This window comes from Nerophis ophidion, linkage group LG01 (assembly GCF_033978795.1).
Source record: "Nerophis ophidion isolate RoL-2023_Sa linkage group LG01, RoL_Noph_v1.0, whole genome shotgun sequence".
Lineage (NCBI taxonomy): Eukaryota > Metazoa > Chordata > Actinopteri > Syngnathiformes > Syngnathidae > Nerophis > Nerophis ophidion.
Genome location: NC_084611.1, coordinates 22,687,823 through 22,701,976, shown reverse-complemented (window position 1 = coordinate 22,701,976; position 14,154 = coordinate 22,687,823). Strand labels below are relative to the sequence as shown.

The following is a 14,154-nucleotide window of genomic DNA, read 5'->3' as shown; positions in this document are numbered from 1 at the left end:
ATTGATCCGTAGAGGGAGCTTAAACAGTTATACATCTTCCAACAAATATAATCAATATGGGGTGTAAAGGTAAGCTCAGGGTTGATCCACAGACCAAGGTATTTAAATACATAAACTCGTTATGGTGGAGTTCCATCCTTAAAATGAATATGCAACTCAAATAAATAGGATAAACAATACTTTGTGCCAAACATAATAGAACATGTTTTAATATTAAAAACAAGCATGTTTTTATTAAACCAGTATTTTAGAGAAATGAAATATTATTGGAAGTTATACTTGATTTGTGATGTATCAGAATTGGAATGGTAGATAAGTCATTGGCAGAGCAAAGAAAATTAAATAAGGTACTGCTGTGTAAAAAACAAGTGATAATAATAAGTGAACTTGATTATAAAATATTATGGAATGTGCATTTTCTTGACACAAGAAAAAGGCGTTTTTATTAAATGTAAATTACAACCATACATTGCTTTTTTTGGCAGTCAGTCACAAATAATGATTGTTTTTTTTATAAGGTTTGGCATTATAAGAAAGTAATATTATGCTCAATAGTACAAAAATAGAAGTCAGTATTCGTTTCCACAGAGTTTGGTGAATAACATCCCAGAAAGTACAAATACATTTGCTATTTTAAGTCAATTATGCTGTTAAAATATATATTTGTTAAACACTTTTACAAGTTTAAAACCATTGCAATGCTAGATTTAATTAGACTGTCAGTGAGATATCCCATTGTATGTTAGCATTAAGCTAGGGGCAAAATTGCCAACCTTTATCCTGTATAGTTACATAGTTTTTTTTTAAGTTTATAGCAAGCTATTTTTATTGCTATTATTTTTTTTTACATTGTAAACACTTTCTTGTTGTCTACATTACATATACTTAAAGACCATCTACCAGCCGCTTTTTGACTGTCTCTTAAGGATGCACAATTTTGTAGGCGGTCTAATTTACATTCCAAAGTCCTCCAAAGGCCAATCTCCCTTTGACTGAGGCCATGTCTACACTAAGCCGTTTAACCCCTTAATAATTATTTAGCCTAAGCCCCGTTTCAGCCACACTAAACCAGCGTTTAAGGTCCCCCTCCTTGGACAAATTTTTACCAAGTAAGTCAGCCATGTAATTCTTGAATCTCCGGCACTTAGCTTTGTATGGACTCATTGATTGATTACAAATTGAGTTTGGAGAGGAAGTGACGCCAGAAAGACCTCGCCCACACAAGAAGTGATGTCAGAAAGAACACGCCACAGCCAGCTACATGATAAAGGTCAGAGCTAACCACTGAAATAAGAAGGCGAGTCATCCAGACATGCCCGTGTTTCTCCTTCTTCTACATGGACAGACGCTTGTGGAAATCACACATGAATACCTGAGGAGAAAGAGCTTGCAGCATACACTTCTTAGACGGCAAGAGAACCTTCCAATGTCCAGGTCAGCTGTGATGCTACCTAGCAAAAAATCGTGTCCATTTGTCAAAGGAGAGTCTATGAGAATGCGAGCTCCCGTGGGTGTGAAAAAAAAGGTAGTGTGTGCTTTGTCATCATGTAAGTTTCTATATCTAAATAACATATCTAAATCCCTAGATTAATGTTAAATGTTCTTTATCACATTGTTTACGTGTCTAAGAAAGATTTTCTTAATTTATAATGTCTCAGGTGTGATTCACTACAACAGGGCCACACAGCACACTGGATTCCAGGTAGGTGAAATACCACATCACTGGATATTGTTCAGATAAGTTACATTTAAGAACCTGAACACAAAGCAACACTGGAGATGACTATGACGTGCGCATTCTCAGTGCATGCGTAGTAGGTCGCATAGCGCCAGCTGACGGAGGGGGGCAGGAATCTAAGATTAGGTGTGATTTACCCTGGTTAACCTTATTGGTAGTGTAAACGCAGCCCGAGTCACCTCCCTGTCCGAGGTGTTGTTGTTTTTAGTGCTTCCACTTTGAGTTTACTAACAAATAAAAGTTAGAACTACACGCAACGTTTTATTAGGCAAAACCCAGTAACTCAATTTTGGTCAAAACTGAGCTGATAATAATTTTGGAGTTATTAGGTGATATGCTTTACATTAGTGTATGCGATATTGTAATTTGTTCCGTAAGTAAGCTGTTATGTGCATGGCAGGACCTAGAAACTACCACATACTGTAACTGCGTAGATACAACAGAAAAACGTAGTATCTCAAGGGTATCTCTAGAAGTGAGTTACTAGGTTCTGCTTTTGGACGGGAGAAATGGCAACAGCGCAGGATGCATGTGCATGTACGAGCCAGTCTGCACCACAACAAGGGGGGAGAGAAAATAAAGAACTCGGTGACAACTTTGAACGACAACTGAATAAAAATGGCGGACTTGCGCAAAGCTCTTTGGGTAAAACTCTACCATAAATGAGGGATATCAGCGGATGTAAATAAGTCACTAAAGTCTCAAATTTGGCTCATTTAGAACAAGTTTGTAAGAAGGAAAGATCTGCCATGCCTCCATGGTTGGATTTCAAGTTTATTGGATTCATAGGGATGACAAACACACGAAAACAGATACTAACAAGAAAAACAAGTAATAGGACCCCCTTTATTCTTAAGTGCATGTGCACTTTGTGTATATTAATGTACTTTATTTCATGTGGTTAGTTTTACAGTAACTTCATTGTGGACAATATCAATAAACAACCTCAATTTGGAAGTTTTTCCATCTGTAATTTAAAGTACCGCCGAAATTAACTCAAACATTCAGAGAAAGGAGAATAATTTATTGTAAAGAAAACATGGGTCGACAAAAATTGTCCCAGAGGCCATTTGCAGAGGACATCTAATTATTTTATGGGTATTGAAAGAATGAAAACATACAAAAAAGGACAAAATGGAAAATGAGAGCAAAAAAATGTAAAAAGAAACTTATAACGAGACTGTACCATTACAAATATTTGTCTTAAAAAAAAAGCACTACTCTTTTTCAGCCTTTAAAAAAAAAAAAAAAAAAGTTATTGCCAATTACACAATTATCAGATATATAAGTTCTACAATACCATGCAGGGATGCAAAATTCAGGAAAATTCGTAAATTTTAATTTGTCACACACATGTTCATGTTGAAAGCCATGTGTCTACTTTTTAAAGAAATCTCACATTTTTATTACAATCATTACTTTTAGACTTTCATTGCCTTGTTCTGCTTTAAGAAAACTTGCTATTATATTTTTTCTGTTCTTTATGGGAGGTCCTGGAAGGACAGTTAACAGGGGACTTTAACTAATGGATAGAAAGTTCGAAAATGATCATGCCAAAACTTGATATACTCACTCTCTCGACAGTACATTCATACAAGTAATAAAGACAAGTCAAAAGAAAAGTAAATCAATGCGCTTGGTCTTACCGCGAGCTGATGAATGAGAGCTAGTGAGTGCCTGTGGCGTCAGGCATTGGAACCAAGGCAGCTGAGTCAAAAGGTTCAATCAAGCTCGCTGGGAGAAAAGGAGAAGGAGGATTATTTGGCGGATCCGTGGATGCACTGATGGGTGAGGAGGAAGACCTTATACTCAATTCTGATCATCTCATTCTCATCAGGATCCTAGCAGCACTGTTTTGAATATACTGGAGCTGCTGGATGCTCTTGGCAGGGATCCCGATGAGGAGAGCATTGCAGTAGTCCAACCCGGACGAGACAAAGGCATGGACGAGCTTTTCTGCATCTTCTAGGGCAGAGGTCTCAAACTCAATTTGCCTGGGGGTCACTGGATGCAGACACTGGGTGAGGTTGGGCCGCAAGAAAAGATTACTTAAAAATTCTAACATGCACGTTTAATGGGTTCACCTTCTTTGAACGGCTTACCCACGCTAGCAACATAGTAGTCGATTCTCCCCATTTATCCAGGAGACACCCGTATATAAGTGCATCTCCCGACAACTAAGTGTTGTCCAAATATTAATACTGATTTACACCCAGTTAACAATACCATGAGGGTTCTGTGTTAGCGCTGCCTTTACCGCCTTTTACTACATGTCATCACTATCGACTTAACATCAAATTAACAGCGTGCCGGCCTTGTTATATACGGCAAAACTCATAAGCGGGAGGAAGGGGGCGGCAGAATTGGGAGGCGGGGTTTGGTGGTAGCCCGGGGACTCTAGGCTGCATGGGATTCTGGGTATTTGTTCTGTTGTGTTTATGTTGTGTTGCAGTGCGGATGTTTTGCCGAAATGTGTTTGTCGTTCTTGCCCAGCCCTATGTGCAGTAAACAAACACACAAATAAAATGGACTCTCATTCTGTAAGCAAACATTTAACTTAAATTGATATTGAAAATCTTAAAGTACATTTTTTTTCCCAATTGGAAAAAATTAGGTCAGAGATTGTTTTGTGTTTGTCATCATGTGATCTTGGCATTTTCGCACGTTCGTGCATGTTGATGGGCATATATTGCCTATCCAATTGGAAGCTGAAATATTAACACAACAGGACATTTGGGATTGTAATCATATTTTTTTCCTTAAAATTTTTGCTACCTTGCGGCACTTTTTACTGGCGAGTTGCGAGTTGTAAGGCTGTCTGTTCGTGCTTCCTTCATGTGTGAACGAGCTGGCCTTCGCCTAACAAAGATTGTGAATGACTGAAAAGAGGGCCCACAGTGTTCAAGTAATTCGGCTGTTTAATAAACGCGCTCATGTGCTGGGTGCGATGCACAGAGTGAGATGTTTTTCTCCCTCTTTGAAGCAAGGCTTAACAATTCTGATTGGCGAGGGTTTTATCACACTAATTAAAACCTTGATATCGATCAATTGTGCGGCCCTAATTGTCATGAAACAGTTAACCAGGTACTTCTTTTTTTTTTTTAGATGAGGCTGAAAGTTTTATACTGACCTGTTCTGAGTAAGACAACTAATAACATTTGACATGACAACCTTGGGGGTCTCTGAGTTTAATTCCCTTTCCTCCAACTTCCACATTGACTTTGTCTTGATTATCATCTGAAGCTACAGGTAAAGTATAGGGCTGGGTATGGTGTGGTTGCCCGTTCCTTTCCCCTCCAAAGCCAGAGGTTTTACCTTGGTGTGCTGGGCTGGCAGTGCTTTGTCATCATGTAAGTTTCCAAGGGCAAAACAGTGAGGTTGGTACCCAGGTCCTTCCTCACCTGCAATGCCATCTGTCTTGACAGGCACCACCAGCTCAGATCCTCCGCCTGCTAGAATTGAGTAAATGCTGTTGTTTCCACCACAATTTCCAGCCATGGTGGCATTAAGGACATATTTCAAAAACAAACAAGCATTTTCAAAGTTACCCCAAATTGTGACGTTTTCCCACCCGTGATGTTGGCAGATATCTACATACATGCTAGATGTTTTCCGGGAGACATAAGCGCGGGTAGGCCATTTTTTATTTTCCCCTAGCGGCAGAACACTGCTACAAAGTGGAACCCTGGAACTTGTACTTTGCGAGATTGCATGCAACAAAGTAAAACTGTCTCAGAGAAAGGGCACTTTACAGCAAATGATGGTTACATAGTGTATTACTCTGGCAATGAGAAAGGAGGATCTAATGGTGTTGCCTTAGTTGCAAATCGCTGTATGAGTAAGCCTGTTGTTGGCTACAAAACTGTAAATGACCTCCATTCTACTGCAATCAGATGAAAGCCAGCTCTTGGGGACGGCGTGGCGAAGTTGCCAGCAACCCTCAGATTGCTGGTTCAATCCCCACCTTCTACCATCCAAGTCACGTCCGTTGTGTCCTTGGGCAAGACACTTCACCCTTGCACCTGATGGGTCCTGGTGAGTGCCTTGCATGGCACCGTCAGTGTGTTGAATGTGTGTGTGAATGGGCGAATGTGGAAATAATGTCAAAGCGCTTTGGGCTTCTTAAAATAGGGTAGAAAAGCGCTATACAAGTACAACGCATTTACCATCTTGAGTGTTCCTGAACTCAGACTGGGCCGATGGTTCATGTTTCAGCAGGACAACGACTGAACACACAGCCAAAATATCAAAAAATGGCTTCAAGACAACTCTGCACATGTCTTTGAGTGGCTTAGCCAGAGCAGAGACTTAAGTCTGATTAAACCTCTCTGGAGAAAACTTAAGATGCCATCCAACCTGATGAGCTTGAAAGGTGCTGCAAAGATGAATTGGCAAAGAGGAATGGGTGAAGCTGGCCAAAGATACCGTAAGTGTGCCAAGCTTGTGTCATCGTATTCAAAAAAACTTGAGACAGGTCTGTATTTTTAGCTTTTTCACTCGGAGCCCAGGTGCTACTAAATGAAAACATTTATTAGCACATACACATTTAAGTAGCACAAAAAAAATTGGAATAACGTGCTAAATCACACAACTTCACGATTAACACTCAAAGTACACAGTAGGTTTGTCCTGACACCAAAATGTATTTTGATATTTTTCAAAATAAAAAGGGACCACAAAAAAAAAAAATTGACTTAGTTTTAACAAAAAAACTTACAATACATGAAACATATGGTTCTTTGTGCATTCAAAGAATAATTTTAGAAGATTAGCATAACAATTAAAAGGCATTACACACAATGAGCTTTTCTTTTTGTAGTCAAAGAACAATTTACATAAATAAATTACATACAGCCAGCCATAATTTAAAATTAGAGTAGAATAGAATAGAAAGCTTTTTGACATTGTACTAAAGGCTTTATGATTTATTGTTGCCACTCTTGGTCTGTGCTTTAATACACTAATTAGTCAATACCAAAAACAATAATATGGCTAAAAGTACACTGTTAATACATGTAGCAGGTAAAACACACTATGTAAAAGATAAAACAAAGATTCTAGCAATTTGTTGCATTTTTCAGTCATTTCACTTGTTTTAGTTTGTGCTACATCAGCAGTTTTGTCTCGGCTAATATTTGGCATCAGGCCAAACTACTGTGTGGGCGTCTGTGTATCTCCATGTTCACAGCAGGGGAGCTAGTTAACTGCATTACCTTCACTGCCTTGCCACCTTTAGCGAACCATGTTTTAAAGCGCTGCTTGCAACGTGGTACTTCTGTATTAAAAGCGTAATCTTTATCGATAGTTTTAAAGCCCAAATACATCCATCTGCGCTTCATGCAGCCTTTTTATCAACCAGTACAATTACCTGTATTTGCCATTGTTCTCCTCACTGTTTCTGCTTATGCGCAGTGTGTGTGTGCGCGCTGACACACCTAACTTCAGCTCTGTATGTCACCGCCGCAAGGCAGCATGCAGATGAAAAAAACAGTACCGGTATTTTGCAAAGGAAGTACAGTATCCTTTTTAATTATTTCGTAGCGCAGTACTCTATAAGAACCGGTATACGTACAACCCTTGTACATAGTAACACACATTTGCACTTATACATATATAAACAGTGCTATAATGGGGCCTAACGCAACCCTCAATTAAAAATAATTTCCCAGCTTTTTATAGTCTAGTACAGAGGTGGGGGTAGAGTAGCCAGATATTGTACTCAAGTAAGAGTACTGTTACTTTAGAGATGTATTACTCAAGTAAAAGTAAGGAGTAGTCACCCAAATATTTACTTGAGTAAAAGAAAAGTATGTTGTTAAAAAACTACTCAAGTACTGAGTAACTGATGAGTAACCTGTTCGTTTAATGATGACGGCAACAAGTAATGCACTAAAACATAAAAATAGCAACAAACAAATTCAGAGCCAGGAATACCTCTTAAGCAACTAAAACAATAATATACATTAAAAAATATTTATTTGGTTTTACACTTGATTGAAAAAAAATTTGAAAATGAATTTTACCTTTGAAACCTCATTATACTATTGGCTAAGTTTTATATTCATAAATGTAAGTTTCTCAATACCCGACCTGTTTTTGGTGCCTTTACAAAAGATTTAGAACACTACATTAAAACACTCTACCTCTAACAACCAAAAAACTGTGAAAACGATGATGCTGTGTTCCAAATTTAAGTTATTTACTGAGATTGAGTGAGCTTAAGGCTTTCCACTTTGTTTATTTTATATTAAAATGTTTTTGTATTCTATTTTAGGTACTTTGAATTTACAACACCCTGGCGCTGTTTTGTACGGTTTTTATACTGTACTATTTTTATACTTACTTTGATTATTACTTTCAACTGTTTGTAAATGTTGAAATTTATAAATAAAGGTTTATTAAAAAAAGTGTGCAGTTAGTCATGTGACCGCTTGGCTCTGTGTGATTGGTGAAATGGAGTCAAACGTCACCAGTGACTGCATTTGATTGGTGAAACGCAGGCATGTGATAGATCCTACTTTGAAGGTCTGTCTGACAAAACAAAAACAAAGCGTGCAATAACAGATCTATAAAAATCAGTAGCGAGTAGCGAGCTGAATGTAGATACATGGAGCGGAGTAAAAGTAGCGTTTCTTCTCTATAAATATACTCAAGTAAAAGTATGTTGCATTAAAACTACTCTTAGAAGTACAATTTATCCCAAAAGTTACTCAAGTAGATGTAACGGTGTAAATGTAGCGCGTTACTACCCACCTCTGGTCAAGTAATACTATGTCATGCCATGTATTGAGCTACACATGATATCAGTCACATTACATGACTGAAATCACTCCACATGCAATTACTTTAACGATTATAATGCTACTTATACACATGCCAGAATGACCAGCGATGTTTATAGGTTGTTAAAGGTATTAAGTACCCAGGATGACAAATTGGGATTTGTATCAGTCATTGGAAAATTCAGTGGGATCCCACAAAAAAGGCCGTTTGCAACTTTTACACACATGCATATCATTATATCCTGGCAACGTACGGCTTTTAGCACTTGATGATGCAACTATTTTCATACATGTGCATGAGCAATAACTTAGTGTGTTTCTCGCTAATGATAGCTATCATTGAATATATTTGATCATTACTACAAGACTACAAATTGGTTAGTTGCTTCTCTTGGACTGTTTTTGATTATGTGCATGCGGTCCCTGTGTTACGAGGGTACGAGACAGCAGTGAGTGACAAGCATGAACGGCAAACAAATAAGCAATTTTTATTTTATTTTATATAGTTAGCAATTGTGAAGAATATCAACACTAAAGTGGTGTTCTCTTAAACCATTAATGAAAAGATAAACTACCTTGTAGTGTTCTTTCATTTTGTTAGAAAATTGTAAGTGAGCAAGTTGCAAACAGCAGCCTCTTTAAGATGCTGTATTTATTTTCAGTTTTGATATTTTTATTTTTCAAGAAAAGTATTAAATTACTTTGGTGATGGTATGATATGATATAGTTGTAATTAACAGATTTATTAATTAAACAAGGGCATGTCACAGGGGCATGAAACAAAATTCTTAAAAAATAGCATTTTGTAACAACGTAACGCTTTAAAAAAAAAAGAAGAAAGAAATAGAAATGCTTATTGTAGCACAAACACACATTATCAGCTGCAATCGATGGGCCTTTTTTGTTAAGAGTAGTGCAAATGTTGAAGTACACAAATTGTCATCTGAAAAGTGTAGACATTTTTGTGTGTTGATGGGCTACTCCAAAAAACTTCAAACTGCCACTGCCTCTTACTAGAAGTTGAGGTGCTGGGACCATAATAACTCAATATATATGCGTTTTGTCAATAAAAAATCTCTAGAAAACACATTTTATACAGAAATTAGGCTATTTTCAGGAAGAAGTATGCAATGTACGTATGCGTACAATATCACAACAAATGGCATTCATATAGTTATAGTCAGTACTATCAAAAAACAGACGAATAAACTACAACCAACGCTAAAAATGGTTATACTAGTAAAAATAAGTAGAGCATGCTTAGCAGCCTAATGTACACCCAAAACTAAAGAGGGGACATTTTACTGACTAATTGATCAAGCGGTGGCAGGCAGGGCATTGAAATGAAAACAATAAGATTTCGGGGCTGTAGATCTACTTTTGAAATGACTAAAAGAACATGATTTATAAATGCTTTTGACATATCCGGGCCATTAAAGGATGACTTGACATGAAATCTCTACATATGGCTCCTTTAAAAATTCCCTTAAAACAGGGTCTAAAACATTATCAATTAATTAAAATCACCAACTAAAATGATCACATTATACGTTGAGTAAAAGATTGATTAAAACTCAATTAAAAGAGCAGCACATTTTTTGGGGTGGTCTATAAACAGTGATGCACAAAACTAAGTGGCTGCTAAAAACAATTGCATGATATTCAAAAGTGGTATAGTCCATCCATCCATTTCCACCGCTTATTCCCTTTGGGGTCGCGGGGGGCGCTGGTGCCTATCTCAGCTACAATCGGGCGGAAGGCGGGGTACACCCCTGGACAAGTCGCCACCTCATCGCAGGGCCAACACAGATAGACAGACAACATTCACACTCACAATCACACACTAGGGCCAATTTAGTGTTGCCAATCAACCTATCCCCAGGTGCATGTCTTTGGTAGTGGGAAGAAGCCGGATTACCCGTTGGTAACCCACGCAATCACGGGTAGGACATGCAAACTCCACACAGAAAGATCCCGAGCCCGGGATTGCACCCAGGACTGCTCAGGATCTTCATATTGCGATGCAGATGCACTAACCCCCCCACCATCATGCTGTCCAAAAAGAGTGATCAAATAAAATTAATTTGGATGTTAGGGAATGTGTGGAAATTGTTGGTGTACCACCTCCCTCCCTACCACTTCTGATTGAAAGAGCAAAGTTAAAAAAGAATGGAGAGGGCTCAGCGAGAACAACTGGTGCATCTGTACCCAGCCATACCTCAGTTAAGTGCAAGCAGTCTAGTTTGTGGTCTACAATCAAATCGCTCATAATAAAATACTTATTGACCAGAGATCAAATATTTAAAAGTGCCATGTTAATAATAATAGGTAAATGTGCGACTGTAACTAATGGGGAGTGATGTTTTGGAAGTGGTTTAAGGTTTTGATATTCACAGTGTTGTGTGAATGTGATCTGTATCATTTTCAGCGAGTGATGATGGAGAGAATTAATTGTTTGTGGCAAAATGAGGTCCAAGTCCAGTTTTGAGCTTATTGGCCCATCAACATTAAAAATATGTATTCTTTCCCAGAAAGAATCGAAATTGGCAACAGAATCCTTGTTGCGGGAGACACAGGCAGGTGCGAGCCAAGTGTTCAGGCTAAGTTGTCTAGTGGACCGACCTATTCCTCCGCCACGGATCGGGGTGGGGCCAGAGATAAAAACACTTGAATGTGTACGATTAAAAGAGTTAAAAAGAGCAACGAAATCCCGACGAGTGTGATTGGGTTATTATCCTGCTCACCTGTGGGTGTAAATTGAGAATGTTGGAGATTTGCCCTGCTATTTTAGCAACATTGGCGACTGGGAATGACAGCAAGAGAACTCCTCTCACACGCACGTTCTTTTCTATAGAGTCAACGATGACAAGGGTGGTTGAAGGGGGCAGGGGGGTCACCTGGTGCAGATGGCGAGCAGTGGTTTCCACTAAGGCTCCGGTGGTTGTGATCCAGACCTTCATTCCGGACCATGAGGGAGGCTTAAGTGACGGGAGGCCCAGACCACAGGTTTCTTCTTCCATGGAGCCGGGGTAAAGTTAATCTTCCATGGGTATGACTTAGTGCATGGGTGCCAAACTCTGGCCCCCTGTGTAATTTCATTTGGCCCTTGAGGTAATATCAAATTAAGATTAGAGCTGGCCCACGGGTATTATACTGTACAGCGGGAATGCCTCTGTAACACTGCATTCACTGCCGATACTCATACTTGCCAACCCTCACGATTTTCCCGAGAGACTCCCAAAGTTCAGTGCCCCTCCTGAAAATCTCCTGGGGCAACCATTCTTCCGAATTTCTCTCCATTTCCACCTGGACAACAATATTGGGGGCGTACGTGCCGGTCCAGTCACATAATATATGGTGCTTTAACACACACAAGTGAATGCAAGCATACTTGATCAACAGCCATAAGGGTCACACTGAGGGTGGCCGTATAAACAACGTTAACACTTTTACAAATATATGCCACACCAAACAAGAATGACAAACACATTTCGGGAGAACATCCGCACCGTAGCACAACATAAACTCAACAGAAGAAATACCCAGAACCCCTTGCAGCACTAACTCTTCTGGGACACCCCCGCTACCTCCAAACCCCGCTCCCCCAATTCTTATTTACATTTTATTTGATATGCCATTGATATTTTTTACTCATTATTATAATTTGAAACTCAATTTTGTATGTGACTATAAAGCTACATAAGCCTTGGTTATTTAATATTCAATGCAAAACGTGTTTGGGTCTCTATTAAAAGGTTAATTTGTTCAACCTTGGCCCGCGGCTTTGTTCAGTTTTAAATTTTGGCCCACTCTGTATTTGAGTTTGACACCCCTGACTTAGTGGGTCGACGATGCGTGACGGAGGGGGATGAGGGTGGTGACTGTACAGGGCCCAGGCGACACTGTAAGGTGATCAGGGCTGCAAACAAGAAGAGGAAACCTGGTATGATCTAGCAGGGGATTAGCTCCGCTCTCTGGCAGCATGGAGGGAGAACAACTTGTGGGCCGACGTCCTCAGGACCGCTTGCTGCGCCGTCCAACCAAGGTCCACTTTTCTGGCTGTGATGAGGTGGCAGGATGAAGAGGCCCAGGATGCAGCTACGGCCTCATCTGAAAAGATTGCCATGTCTGCTTGCTAGGCACTGGTGTGCCAAAGGCGTGCATTTTGCTAAGGATAATTGTATCCAGCTGATTATCTGCTTCATGATAAGTATATTGCGACAAAATTCTCCACTCTAGCTCGATCACTTGCTGGCTGAGACACAAACTTTTGACAACTAGATGTGGAGTTGAGTGGAGGCAGTCTCACGTCACTCGCTATAAGCGGACCGTTAGCTTTGCACGAATGGTGAGTTTGCTTTGTTCTATGGACTCAGATTAAAAAATAAATTGTGTAAAAAGACTACAAACACTTAAAAAGCACTCAAAAGTAGCAATTAGTAAGGTTGTTGAAAGCATTACCGCTCATGTATTAGTAGTAAATGTGTGTGTTTGTTGACTGTTGCTCGTCTTCTCGTTTTGATAATAAGTTAAAGTTTCCATACCAACCATTGATCCCTGTTGGAATATTTACACTTGATCAAGCCTTTTCTAACATTCCACACTACAAAATAAAAGTATACATGATTTGTGCTGATATGGTATCAGATCAATATTGGTATCAGTCAGTACTCAAGGCTCGAATGTCGGTATTATATTGAAGAGAAAAAATTGTGTCAAGACACCCCTAATGTCAACTGACAGTGCCCGAACGAAAGAAACGGGTAAGAACGCAAAGAAAAAAAACCTTCCCTACAGCTTTTCCACAGCCATTCAGAAAGGACTCGGGCAAAAACTTTAAGTATTGAAGACTTGTGATGCCTAAGACTGTAATGAGTGGAGCCTTATGGTGTGGTGGAAGGTGCAAGATTTCCGTATTGGAGTCACATAATACAGTGGTCCCCAACCTTTTTGTAGCTACGGACCGGTCAACGCTTGATAATTTGTCCCGCGAGAGGAGGGGTTCTATTTTTTTGGGGGGTCATGAAAAAGGGAGGTTTTTTGAGTTGGTGCACTAATTGTAAGTGAATCTTGTGTTTTTTGTGTTGATTTAATTTTAAAATAAATAAATAAATGAAAAATTATAGAACATTCATCTGTGGCCTGTGGTTGGGGACCAGTGACATAATATATCCATGTTTATTCACTTGTGTTTTAACTTAAACAAAACATTCTAGTGCTGTTCAAGCTTTTGCTTCACTTTATGTTGATGTTAAACAATGTGGTTATACAAATTGTACAGGGCAATCCAACATTCCTACATCACAAAGACAGTAGTTCTGATTAGACCTCCTCAATCACAGTCAAAATACCTACACTGGACACATTCCCCAACTTGTCCCTACTCTCTACAAAACAAAATTAAATAATATTGGATTTCCTTTCAGTCAACATTTTGTTTCTTGGATGAAGTCTCAAGTTCATTCAGTCATAATTTTTGTCAACGTGCATTTGTTTTGATTAGTTACTTTGCAAAAAAGTTTGTTGAAAAATTATTTGCCAACAAAATTAATTGTGGTATTTATTGTATGATGCTATCATGATAGACAAGGAAACCAACATAGTTTAAGTCAAAATATAAAACTATAAGGAAAT

General features: G+C 39.0%; 1 protein-coding gene and 1 long non-coding RNA gene across 2 annotated transcripts in view; one reads left to right on the top strand and one right to left on the bottom strand.

The window, feature by feature from the left end:
* Positions 1-14,154, bottom strand: part of gpat2 (glycerol-3-phosphate acyltransferase 2, mitochondrial) — a 271,043-nt gene that overhangs the window by 191,406 nt on the left and 65,483 nt on the right. The window lies entirely within an intron of this gene.
* LOC133551682 (uncharacterized) overlaps positions 1,291-14,154 on the top strand; it is a 26,581-nt gene continuing 13,717 nt past the window's right edge. Inside the window, exons 1-2 of the long non-coding RNA XR_009806544.1 lie at positions 1,291-1,525; positions 1,659-1,702. This is a non-coding gene — a long non-coding RNA (uncharacterized LOC133551682). The remainder of the gene's footprint in view (positions 1,526-1,658; positions 1,703-14,154) is intronic.